The sequence below is a fragment of the Mytilus trossulus genome, chromosome 13, assembly GCF_036588685.1.
Source record: "Mytilus trossulus isolate FHL-02 chromosome 13, PNRI_Mtr1.1.1.hap1, whole genome shotgun sequence".
Lineage (NCBI taxonomy): Eukaryota > Metazoa > Mollusca > Bivalvia > Mytilida > Mytilidae > Mytilus > Mytilus trossulus.
Window position 1 is genome coordinate 55,907,518 of NC_086385.1, and position 13,503 is coordinate 55,921,020.

Sequence of the window (13,503 nt, forward strand, 5' to 3'; positions counted from 1 at the left end):
TTATTTTCACCAGTCTTTCTAATAGTTCCATAGTTTGTCTTGTGACCTATAGTTGTTAATGTTGGTGTATGTTGTCAGACTGTGTATGTGTCCACTAGTCTGTCTTTATTTTGACCAGTTCTAATAGTTCCATAGTTTGTCTCGTGACCTATAGTTGTTAATGTTGGTGTATGTTGTCAGACTGTCTATGTGTCCACTAGTCTGTCTTTATTTTGACAAGTTCTAATAGTTCCATAGTTTGTCTCGTGACCTTTAGTTGTTAATGTCGGTGTATGTTGTCAGACTGTCTATATGTCCACTAGTCTGTCTTTATTTTGACCAGTTCTAATAGTTCCATAGTTTGTCTTGTGACCTATAGTTGTTGTTAATGTCGGTGTATGTTGTCAGACTGTCTATATGTCCACTAGTCTGTCTTTATTTTAACCAGTCTTTCTAATAGTTCCATAGTTTGTCTTGTGACCTATAGTTGTTAATGTCGGTGTATCTTGTCAGACTGTCTATATGTCCACTAGTTTGTCTTTATTTTCACCAGTCTTTCTAATAGTTCCATAGTTTGTCTTGTGACCTATAGTTATTAATGTTGGTGTATGTTGTCAGACTGTCTATGTGTCCACTAGTCTGTCTTTATTTTCACCAGTCTTTCTAATAGTTCCATAGTTTGTCTTGTGACCTATAGTTGTTATTAATGTTGGTGTATGTTGTCAGACTGTCTATATGTCCACTAGTCTGTCTTTATTTTGACCAGTCTTTCTAATAGTTCCATAGTTTGTCTTGTGACCTATAGTTGTTGTTAATGTCGGTGTATGTTGTCAGACTGTCTATATGTCCACTAGTCTGTCTTTATTTTGACCAGTCTTTCTAATAGTTCCATAGTTTGTCTTGTGACCTGTAGTTATTAATGTTGGTGTATGTTGTCAGACTGTCTATATGTCCACTAGTCTGTCTTTATTTTGACCAGTCTTTCTAATAGTTCCCTAGTTTGTCTTGTGACCTGTAGATGTTAATGTCGGTGTATGTTGTCAGACTGTCTATATGTCCACTAGTCTGTCTTTATGTTGACCAGTCTTTCTAATAGTTCCCTAGTTTGTCTTGTGACCTGTAGTTATTAATGTCGGTGTATGTTGTCAGACTGTCTATATGTCCACTAGTCTGTCTTTATTTTGACCAGTCTTTCTAATAGTTCCCTAGTTTGTCTTGTGACCTGTAGATGTTAATGTCGGTGTATGTTGTCAGACTGTCTATATGTCCACTAGTCTGTCTTTATTTTGACCAGTCTTTCTAATAGTTCCATAGTTTGTCTTGTGACCTATAGTTGTTATTAATGTCGGTGTATGTTGTCAGACTGTCTATATGTCCACTAGTCTGTCTTTATTTTGACCAGTCTTTCTAATAGTTCCATAGTTTGTCTTGTGACCTATAGTTGTTATTAATGTTGGTGTATGTTGTCAGACTGTCTATATGTCCACTAGTCTGTCTTTATTTTGACCAGTCTTTCTAATAGTTCCATAGTTTGTCTTGTGACCTATAGATGTTAATGTCGGTGTATGTTGTCAGACTGTCTATATGTCCACTAGTCTGTCTTTATTTTGACCAGTCTTTCTAATAGTTCCATAGTTTGTCTTGTGACCTATAGATGTTATTAATGTTGGTGTATGTTGTCAGACTGTCTATATGTCCACTAGTCTGTCTTTATTTTGACCAGTCTTTCTAATAGTTCCATAGTTTGTCTTGTGACCTATAGTTGTTATTAATGTTGGTGTATGTTGTCAGACTGTCTATATGTCCACTAGTCTGTCTTTATTTTGACCAGTCTTTCTAATAGTTCCATAGTTTGTCTTGTGACCTGTAGATGTTAATGTCGGTGTATGTTGTCAGACTGTCTATATGTCCACTAGTCTGTCTTTATTTTGACCAGTCTTTCTAATAGTTCCATAGTTTGTCTTGTGACCTATAGTTGTTATTAATGTCGGTGTATGTTGTCAGACTGTCTATATGTCCACTAGTCTGTCTTTATTTTGACCAGTCTTTCTAATAGTTCCATAGTTTGTCTTGTGACCTATAGATGTTAATGTCGGTGTATGTTGTCAGACTGTCTATATGTCCACTAGTCTGTCTTTATTTTGACCAGTCTTTCTAATAGTTCTATAGTTTGTCTTGTGACCTATAGTTGTTATTAATGTTGGTGTATGTTGTCAGACTGTATATATGTCCACTAGTCTGTCTTTATTTTGACCAGTCTTTCTAATAGTTCCATAGTTTGTCTTGTGACCTATAGTTGTTATTAATGTTGGTGTATGTTGTCAGACTGTCTATATTTCCACTAGTCTGTCTTTATTTTGACCAGTCTTTCTAATAGTTCCATAGTTTGTCTTGTGACCTATAGATGTTAATGTCGGTGTATGTTGTCAGACTGTCTATATGTCCACTAGTCTGTCTTTATTTTGACCAGTTCTAATAGTTCCCTAGTTTGTCTTGTGACCTGTAGTTGTTAATGTTGGTGTATGTTGTCAGACTGTCTATGTGTCCACTAGTCTGTCTTTATTTTGACCAGTTCTAATAGTTCCACAGTTTGTCTTGTGACCTTTAGTTGTTAATGTTGGTGTATGTTGTCAGACTGTCTATGTGTCCACTAGTCTGTCTTTATTTTGACCAGTCTTTCTAATAGTTCCATAGTTTGTCTTGTGACCTATAGTTGTTAATGTCGGTGTATGTTGTCAGACTGTCTATATGTCCACTAGTCTGTCTTTATTTTGACCAGTCTTTCTAATAGTTCCCTAGTTTGTCTTGTGACCTATAGTTGTTATTAATGTTGGTGTATGTTGTCAGACTGTCTATATGTCCACTAGTCTGTCTTTATTTTGACCAGTCTTTCTAATAGTTCCATAGTTTGTCTTGTGACCTATAGATGTTAATGTCGGTGTATGTTGTCAGACTGTCTATATGTCCACTAGTCTGTCTTTATTTTCACCAGTCTTTCTAATAGTTCCATAGTTTGTCTTGTGACCTATAGTTGTTATTAATGTTGGTGTATGTTGTCAGACTGTCTATATGTTCACTAGTCTGTCTTTATTTTGACCAGTCTTTCTAATAGTTCCCTAGTTTGTCTTGTGACCTATAGATGTTAATGTCGGTGTATGTTGTCAGACTGTCTATATGTCCACTAGTCTGTCTTTATTTTCACCAGTCTTTCTAATAGTTCCATAGTTTGTCTTGTGACCTATAGTTGTTATTAATGTTGGTGTATGTTGTCAGACTGTCTATATGTCCACTAGTCTGTCTTTATTTTGACCAGTCTTTCTAATAGTTCCATAGTTTGTCTTGTGACCTATAGTTGTTATTAATGTTGGTGTATGTTGTCAGACTGTCTATATGTCCACTAGTCTGTCTTTATTTTGACCAGTCTTTCTAATAGTTCCCTAGTTTGTCTTGTGACCTGTAGTTATTAATGTTGGTGTATGTTGTCAGACTGTCTATATGTCCACTAGTCTGTCTTTATTTTGACCAGTCTTTCTAATAGTTCCATAGTTTGTCTTGTGACCTATAGATGTTAATGTCGGTGTATGTTGTCAGACTGTCTATATGTCCACTAGTCTGTCTTTATTTTGACCAGTCTTTCTAATAGTTCCATAGTTTGTCTTGTGACCTGTAGATGTTAATGTCGGTGTATGTTGTCAGACTGTCTATATGTCCACTAGTCTGTCTTTATTTTCACCAGTCTTTCTAATAGTTCCATAGTTTGTCTTGTGACCTGTAGATGTTAATGTCGGTGTATGTTGTCAGACTGTCTATATGTCCACTAGTCTGTCTTTATTTTGACCAGTCTTTCTAATAGTTCCCTAGTTTGTCTCGTGACCTATAGTTGTTAATGTCGGTGTATGTTGTCAGACTGTCTATATGTCCACTAGTCTGTCTTTATTTTGACCAGTCTTTCTAATAGTTCCATAGTTTGTCTTGTGACCTGTAGATGTTAATGTCGGTGTATGTTGTCAGACTGTCTATATGTCCACTAGTCTGTCTTTATTTTCACCAGTCTTTCTAATAGTTCCATAGTTTGTCTTGTGACCTATAGTTGTTATTAATGTTGGTGTATGTTGTCAGACTGTCTATATGTCCACTAGTCTGTCTTTATTTTGACCAGTCTTTCTAATAGTTCCCTAGTTTGTCTTGTGACCTATAGATGTTAATGTCGGTGTATGTTGTCAGACTGTCTATATGTCCACTAGTCTGTCTTTATTTTCACCAGTCTTTTTAATAGTTCCATAGTTTGTCTTGTGACCTATAGTTGTTATTAATGTTGGTGTATGTTGTCAGACTGTCTATATGTCCACTAGTCTGTCTTTATTTTGACCAGTCTTTCTAATAGTTCCATAGTTTGTCTTGTGACCTATAGTTGTTATTAATGTTGGTGTATGTTGTCAGACTGTCTATATGTCCACTAGTCTGTCTTTATTTTGACCAGTCTTTCTAATAGTTCCATAGTTTGTCTTGTGACCTGTAGATGTTAATGTCGGTGTATGTTGTCAGACTGTCTATATGTCCACTAGTCTGTCTTTATTTTGACCAGTCTTTCTAATAGTTCCATAGTTTGTCTTGTGACCTGTAGATGTTAATGTCGGTGTATGTTGTCAGACTGTCTATATGTCCACTAGTCTGTCTTTATTTTGACCAGTCTTTCTAATAGTTCCCTAGTTTGTCTTGTGACCTATAGATGTTAATGTCGGTGTATGTTGTCAGACTGTCTATATGTCCACTAGTCTGTCTTTATTTTCACCAGTCTTTCTAATAGTTCCATAGTTTGTCTTGTGACCTGTAGATGTTAATGTCGGTGTATGTTGTCAGACTGTCTATATGTCCACTAGTCTGTCTTTATTTTGACCAGTCTTTCTAATAGTTCCCTAGTTTGTCTCGTGACCTATAGTTGTTAATGTCGGTGTATGTTGTCAGACTGTCTATATGTCCACTAGTCTGTCTTTATTTTGACCAGTCTTTCTAATAGTTCCATAGTTTGTCTTGTGACCTGTAGATGTTAATGTCGGTGTATGTTGTCAGACTGTCTATATGTCCACTAGTCTGTCTTTATTTTGACCAGTTCTAATAGTTCCATAGTTTGTCTCGTGACCTGTAGTTGTTAATGTTGGTGTATGTTGTCAGACTGTCTATATGTCCACTAGTCTGTCTTTATTTTCACCAGTCTTTCTAATAGTTCCATAGTTTGTCTTGTGACCTATAGTTGTTAATGTCGGTGTATGTTGTCAGACTGTCTATATGTCCACTAGTCTGTCTTTATTTTGACCAGTCTTTCTAATAGTTCCATAGTTTGTCTTGTGACCTGTAGATGTTAATGTCGGTGTATGTTGTCAGACTGTCTATATGTCCACTAGTCTGTCTTTATTTTGACCAGTCTTTCTAATAGTTCCATAGTTTGTCTTGTGACCTGTAGATGTTAATGTCGGTGTATGTTGTCAGACTGTCTATATGTCCACTAGTCTGTCTTTATTTTGACCAGTCTTTCTAATAGTTCCCTAGTTTGTCTTGTGACCTATAGATGTTAATGTCGGTGTATGTTGTCAGACTGTCTATATGTCCACTAGTCTGTCTTTATTTTGACCAGTCTTTCTAATAGTTCCATAGTTTGTCTTGTGACCTGTAGATGTTAATGTCGGTGTATGTTGTCAGACTGTCTATATGTCCACTAGTCTGTCTTTATTTTGACCAGTCTTTCTAATAGTTCCATAGTTTGTCTTGTGACCTGTAGATGTTAATGTCGGTGTATGTTGTCAGACTGTCTATATGTCCACTAGTCTGTCTTTATTTTGACCAGTCTTTCTAATAGTTCCATAGTTTGTCTTGTGACCTATAGATGTTAATGTCGGTGTATGTTGTCAGACTGTCTATGTGTCCACTAGTCTGTCTTTATTTTGACCAGTCTTTCTAATAGTTCCATAGTTTGTCTTGTGACCTGTAGTTGTTAATGTCGGTGTATGTTGTCAGACTGTCTATATGTCCACTAGTCTGTCTTTATTTTGACCAGTCTTTCTAATAGTTCCATAGTTTGTCTTGTGACCTGTAGTTGTTAATGTCGGTGTATGTTGTCAGACTGTCTATATGTCCACTAGTCTGTCTTTATTTTCACCAGTCTTTCTAAGAGTTCCATAGTTTGTCTTGTGACCTATAGTTGTTATTAATGTTGGTGTATGTTGTCAGACTGTCTATATGTCCACTAGTCTGTCTTTATTTTGACCAGTCTTTCTAATAGTTCCATAGTTTGTCTTGTGACCTATAGTTGTTATTAATGTTGGTGTATGTTGTCAGACTGTCTATATGTCCACTAGTCTGTCTTTATTTTGACCAGTCTTTCTAATAGTTCCATAGTTTGTCTTGTGACCTATAGTTGTTATTAATGTTGGTGTATGTTGTCAGACTGTCTATATGTCCACTAGTCTGTCTTTATTTTGACCAGTCTTTCTAATAGTTCCATAGTTTGTCTTGTGACCTATAGTTGTTAATGTCGGTGTATGTTGTCAGACTGTCTATATGTCCACTAGTCTGTCTTTATTTTCACCAGTCTTTCTAATAGTTCCATAGTTTGTCTTGTGACCTATAGTTGTTATTAATGTTGGTGTATGTTGTCAGACTGTCTATATGTCCACTAGTCTGTCTTCTTTTTGACCAGTCTTTCTAATAGTTCCATAGTTTGTCTTGTGACCTGTAGTTGTTAATGTCGGTGTATGTTGTCAGACTGTCTATATGTCCACTAGTCTGTCTTTATTTTCACCAGTCTTTCTAAGAGTTCCATAGTTTGTCTTGTGACCTATAGTTGTTATTAATGTTGGTGTATGTTGTCAGACTGTCTATATGTCCACTAGTCTGTCTTTATTTTCACCAGTCTTTCTAAGAGTTCCATAGTTTGTCTTGTGACCTATAGTTGTTATTAATGTTGGTGTATGTTGTCAGACTGTCTATATGTCCACTAGTCTGTCTTTATTTTGACCAGTTTTTCTAATAGTTCCATAGTTTGTCTTGTGACCTGTAGTTGTTAATGTCGGTGTATGTTGTCAGACTGTCTATATGTCCACTAGTCTGTCTTTATTTTGACCAGTCTTTCTAATAGTTCCATAGTTTGTCTTGTGACCTGTAGATGTTAATGTCGGTGTATGTTGTCAGACTGTCTATATGTCCACTAGTCTGTCTTTATTTTGACCAGTCTTTCTAATAGTTCCATAGTTTGTCTTGTGACCTATAGTTGTTATTAATGTTGGTGTATGTTGTCAGACTGTCTATGTGTCCACTAGTCTGTCTTTATTTTCACCAGTCTTTCTAATAGTTCCATAGTTTGTCTTGTGACCTATAGATGTTAATGTTGGTGTATGTTGTCAGACTGTCTATATGTCCACTAGTCTGTCTTTATTTTAACCAGTCTTTCTAATAGTTCCATAGTTTGTCTTGTGACCTGTAGATGTTAATGTCGGTGTATGTTGTCAGACTGTCTATATGTCCACTAGTCTGTCTTTATTTTGACCAGTCTTTCTAATAGTTCCATAGTTTGTCTTGTGACCTATAGTTGTTAATGTCGGTGTATGTTGTCAGACTGTCTATATGTCCACTAGTCTCTCTTTATTTTGACCAGTCTTTCTAATAGTTCCATAGTTTGTCTTGTGACCTGTAGATGTTAATGTCGGTGTATGTTGTCAGACTGTCTATATGTCCACTAGTCTGTCTTTATTTTGACCAGTCTTTCTAATAGTTCCATAGTTTGTCTTGTGACCTGTAGATGTTAATGTCGGTGTATGTTGTCAGACTGTCTATATGTCCACTAGTCTGTCTTTATTTTGACCAGTCTTTCTAATAGTTTTATAGTTTGTCTTGTGACCTATAGTTGTTATTAATGTTGGTGTATGTTGTCAGACTGTCTATGTGTCCACTAGTCTGTCTTTATTTTCACCAGTCTTTCTAATAGTTCCATAGTTTGTCTTGTGACCTATAGATGTTAATGTTGGTGTATGTTGTCAGACTGTCTATATGTCCACTAGTCTGTCTTTATTTTCACCAGTCTTTCTAATAGTTCCATAGTTTGTCTTGTGACCTGTAGATGTTAATGTCGGTGTATGTTGTCAGACTGTCTATATGTCCACTAGTCTGTCTTTATTTTGACCAGTCTTTCTAATAGTTCCATAGTTTGTCTTGTGACCTATAGTTGTTAATGTCGGTGTATGTTGTCAGACTGTCTATATGTCCACTAGTCTCTCTTTATTTTGACCAGTCTTTCTAATAGTTCCATAGTTTGTCTTGTGACCTGTAGATGTTAATGTTGGTGTATGTTGTCAGACTGTCTATATGTCCACTAGTCTGTCTTTATTTTGACCAGTCTTTCTAATAGTTCCATAGTTTGTCTTGTGACCTGTAGATGTTAATGTCGGTGTATGTTGTCAGACTGTCTATATGTCCACTAGTCTGTCTTTATTTTGACCAGTCTTTCTAATAGTTCCATAGTTTGTCTTGTGACCTATAGTTGTTATTAATGTTGGTGTATGTTGTCAGACTGTCTATATGTCCACTAGTCTCTCTTTATTTTCACCAGTCTTTCTAATAGTTCCATAGTTTGTCTTGTGACCTATAGTTGTTATTAATGTTGGTGTATGTTGTCAGACTGTCTATATGTCCACTAGTCTGTCTTTATTTTCACCAGTTCTAATTGTTCCATAGTTTGTCTTGTGACCTATAGTTGTTAATGTCGGTGTATGTTGTCAGACTGTCTATATGTCCACTAGTCTGTCTTTATTTTCACCAGTCTTTCTAATTGTTCCATAGTTTGTCTTGTGACCTATAGTTGTTATTAATGTCGGTGTATGTTGTCAGACTGTCTATGTGTCCACTAGTCTGTCTTTATTTTGACCAGTCTTTCTAATTGTTCCATAGTTTGTCTTGTGACCTATAGTTGTTATTAATGTCGGTGTATCTTGTCAGACTGTCTATATGTCCACTAGTCTGTCTTTATTTTCACCAGTTCTAATTGTTCCATAGTTTGTCTTGTGACCTATAGTTGTTATTAATGTCGGTGTATGTTGTCAGACTGTCTATGTGTCCACTAGTTCGTCTTTATTTTCACCAGTTCTAATTGTTCCACAGTTTGTCTTGTGACCTATAGTTGTTAATGTTGGTGTATGTTGTCAGACTGTCTATGTGTCCACTAGTCTGTCTTTATTTTCACCAGTCTTTCTTATAGTTCCATAGTTTGTCTTGTGACCTGTAGATGTTAATGTCGGTGTATGTTGTCAGACTGTCTATATGTCCACTAGTCTGTCTTTATTTTGACCAGTCTTTCTAATAGTTCCATAGTTTGTCTTGTGACCTATAGTTGTTATTAATGTTGGTGTATGTTGTCAGACTGTCTATGTGTCCACTAGTCTGTCTTTATTTTCACCAGTCTTTCTAATAGTTCCATAGTTTGTCTTGTGACCTATAGATGTTAATGTTGGTGTATGTTGTCAGACTGTCTATATGTCCACTAGTCTGTCTTTATTTTCACCAGTCTTTCTAATAGTTCCATAGTTTGTCTTGTGACCTGTAGATGTTAATGTCGGTGTATGTTGTCAGACTGTCTATATGTCCACTAGTCTGTCTTTATTTTGACCAGTCTTTCTAATAGTTCCATAGTTTGTCTTGTGACCTGTAGATGTTAATGTCGGTGTATGTTGTCAGCTTGTCTATATGTCCACTAGTCTGTCTTTATTTTGACCAGTCTTTCTAATAGTTCCATAGTTTGTCTTGTGACCTGTAGATGTTAATGTCGGTGTATGTTGTCAGACTGTCTATATGTCCACTAGTCTGTCTTTATTTTGACCAGTCTTTCTAATAGTTCCATAGTTTGTCTTGTGACCTATAGTTGTTAATGTCGGTGTATGTTGTCAGACTGTCTATATGTCCACTAGTCTCTCTTTATTTTGACCAGTCTTTCTAATAGTTCCATAGTTTGTCTTCTGACCTGTAGATGTTAATGTCGGTGTATGTTGTCAGACTGTCTATATGTCCACTAGTCTGTCTTTATTTTGACCAGTCTTTCTAATAGTTCCATAGTTTGTCTTGTGACCTATAGTTGTTATTAATGTTGGTGTATGTTGTCAGACTGTCTATATGTCCACTAGTCTCTCTTTATTTTGACCAGTCTTTCTAATAGTTCCATAGTTTGTCTTGTGACCTATAGTTGTTATTAATGTTGGTGTATGTTGTCAGACTGTCTATATGTCCACTAGTCTGTCTTTATTTTCACCAGTTCTAATTGTTCCATAGTTTGTCTTGTGACCTATAGTTGTTAATGTCGGTGTATGTTGTCAGACTGTCTATATGTCCACTAGTCTGTCTTTATTTTCACCAGTCTTTCTAATTGTTCCATAGTTTGTCTTGTGACCTATAGTTGTTATTAATGTCGGTGTATGTTGTCAGACTGTCTATGTGTCCACTAGTCTGTCTTTATTTTGACCAGTCTTTCTAATTGTTCCATAGTTTGTCTTGTGACCTATAGTTGTTATTAATGTCGGTGTATCTTGTCAGACTGTCTATATGTCCACTAGTCTGTCTTTATTTTCACCAGTTCTAATTGTTCCATAGTTTGTCTTGTGACCTATAGTTGTTATTAATGTCGGTGTATCTTGTCAGACTGTCTATATGTCCACTAGTCTGTCTTTATTTTCACCAGTTCTAATTGTTCCATAGTTTGTCTTGTGACCTATAGTTGTTATTAATGTCGGTGTATGTTGTCAGACTGTCTATGTGTCCACTAGTTCGTCTTTATTTTCACCAGTTCTAATTGTTCCACAGTTTGTCTTGTGACCTATAGTTGTTAATGTTGGTGTATGTTGTCAGACTGTCTATGTGTCCACTAGTCTGTCTTTATTTTCACCAGTCTTTCTAATTGTTCCACAGTTTGTCTTGTGACCTGTAGTTGTTAATGTTGGTGTATGTTGTCAGACTGTCTATGTGTCCACTAGTCTGTCTTTATTTTCACCAGTCTTTCTAATTGTTCCACAGTTTGTCTTGTGACCTATAGTTGTTAATGTTGGTGTATGTTGTCAGACTGTCTATGTGTCCACTAGTCTGTCTTTATTTTCACCAGTCTTTCTAATTGTTCCACAGTTTGTCTTGTGACCTGTAGTTGTTAATGTCGGTGTATGTTGTCAGACAGTCTATATGTCCACTAGTCTGTCTTTATTTTGACCAGTCTTTCTAATAGTTCCACAGTTTGTCTTGTGACCTATAGATGTTAATGTTGGTGTATGTTGTCAGACTGTCTATATGTCCACTAGTCTGTCTTTATTTTCACCAGTCTTTCTAATAGTTCCACAGTTTGTCTTGTGACCTATAGATGTTAATGTTGGTGTATGTTGTCAGACTGTCTATATGTCCACTAGTCTGTCTTTATTTTCACCAGTCTTTCTAATTGTTCCACAGTTTGTCTTGTGACCTATAGATGTTAATGTTGGTGTATGTTGTCAGACTGTCTATATGTCCACTAGTCTGTCTTTATTTTGACCAGTTCTAATAGTTCCCTAGTTTGTCTCGTGACCTATAGTTGTTATTAATGTTGGTGTATGTTGTCAGACTGTCTATATGTCCACTAGTCTGTCTTTATTTTCACCAGTCTTTCTAATAGTTCCACAGTTTGTCTTGTGACCTATAGATGTTAATGTTGGTGTATGTTGTCAGACTGTCTATATGTCCACTAGTCTGTCTTTATTTTCACCAGTCTTTCTAATTGTTCCACAGTTTGTCTTGTGACCTATAGATGTTAATGTTGGTGTATGTTGTCAGACTGTCTATATGTCCACTAGTCTGTCTTTATTTTGACCAGTTCTAATAGTTCCCTAGTTTGTCTCGTGACCTATAGTTGTTAATGTCGGTGTATGTTGTCAGACTGTCTATGTGTCCACTAGTCTGTCTTTATTTTGACCAGTTCTAATAGTTCCCTAGTTTGTCTCGTGACCTATAGATGTTAATGTCGGTGTATGTTGTCAGACTGTCTATATGTCCACTAGTCTGTCTTTATTTTGACCAGTCTTTCTAATAGTTCCATAGTTTGTCTTGTGACCTATAGTTGTTAATGTCGGTGTATGTTGTCAGACTGTCTATATGTCCACTAGTCTGTCTTTATTTTGACCAGTTCTAATAGTTCCCTAGTTTGTCTCGTGACCTGTAGTTATTAATGTCGGTGTATGTTGTCAGACTGTCTATATGTCCACTAGTCTGTCTTTATTTTGACCAGTTCTAATAGTTCCCTAGTTTGTCTCGTGACCTATAGTTGTTAATGTCGGTGTATCTTGTCAGACTGTCTATATGTCCACTAGTCTGTCTTTATTTTGACCAGTTCTAATAGTTCCATAGTTTGTCTTGTGACCTATAGTTGTTATTAATGTCGGTGTATGTTGTCAGACTGTCTATATGTCCACTAGTCTGTCTTTATTTTGACCAGTTCTAATAGTTCCATAGTTTGTCTTGTGACCTATAGTTGTTATTAATGTCGGTGTATGTTGTCAGACTGTCTATATGTCCACTAGTCTGTCTTTATTTTGACCAGTCTTTCTAATAGTTCCATAGTTTGTCTTGTGACCTATAGATGTTAATGTCGGTGTATGTTGTCAGACTGTCTATATGTCCACTAGTCTGTCTTTATTTTGACCAGTCTTTCTAATAGTTCCATAGTTTGTCTTGTGACCTGTAGATGTTAATGTCGGTGTATGTTGTCAGACTGTCTATATGTCCACTAGTCTGTCTTTATTTTGACCAGTCTTTCTAATAGTTCCATAGTTTGTCTTGTGACCTATAGTTGTTATTAATGTCGGTGTATGTTGTCAGACTGTCTATATGTCCACTAGTCTGTCTTTATTTTGACCAGTTCTAATAGTTCCCTAGTTTGTCTCGTGACCTATAGTTGTTAATGTCGGTGTATGTTGTCAGACTGTCTATGTGTCCACTAGTCTGTCTTTATTTTGACCAGTTCTAATAGTTCCCTAGTTTGTCTCGTGACCTATAGATGTTAATGTCGGTGTATGTTGTCAGACTGTCTATATGTCCACTAGTCTGTCTTTATTTTGACCAGTCTTTCTAATAGTTCCATAGTTTGTCTTGTGACCTATAGTTGTTAATGTCGGTGTATGTTGTCAGACTGTCTATATGTCCACTAGTCTGTCTTTATTTTGACCAGTTCTAATAGTTCCCTAGTTTGTCTCGTGACCTGTAGTTATTAATGTCGGTGTATGTTGTCAGACTGTCTATATGTCCACTAGTCTGTCTTTATTTTGACCAGTTCTAATAGTTCCCTAGTTTGTCTCGTGACCTATAGTTGTTAATGTCGGTGTATCTTGTCAGACTGTCTATATGTCCACTAGTCTGTCTTTATTTTGACCAGTTCTAATAGTTCCATAGTTTGTCTTGTGACCTATAGTTGTTATTAATGTCGGTGTATGTTGTCAGACTGTCTATATGTCCACTAGTCTGTCTTTATTTTGACCA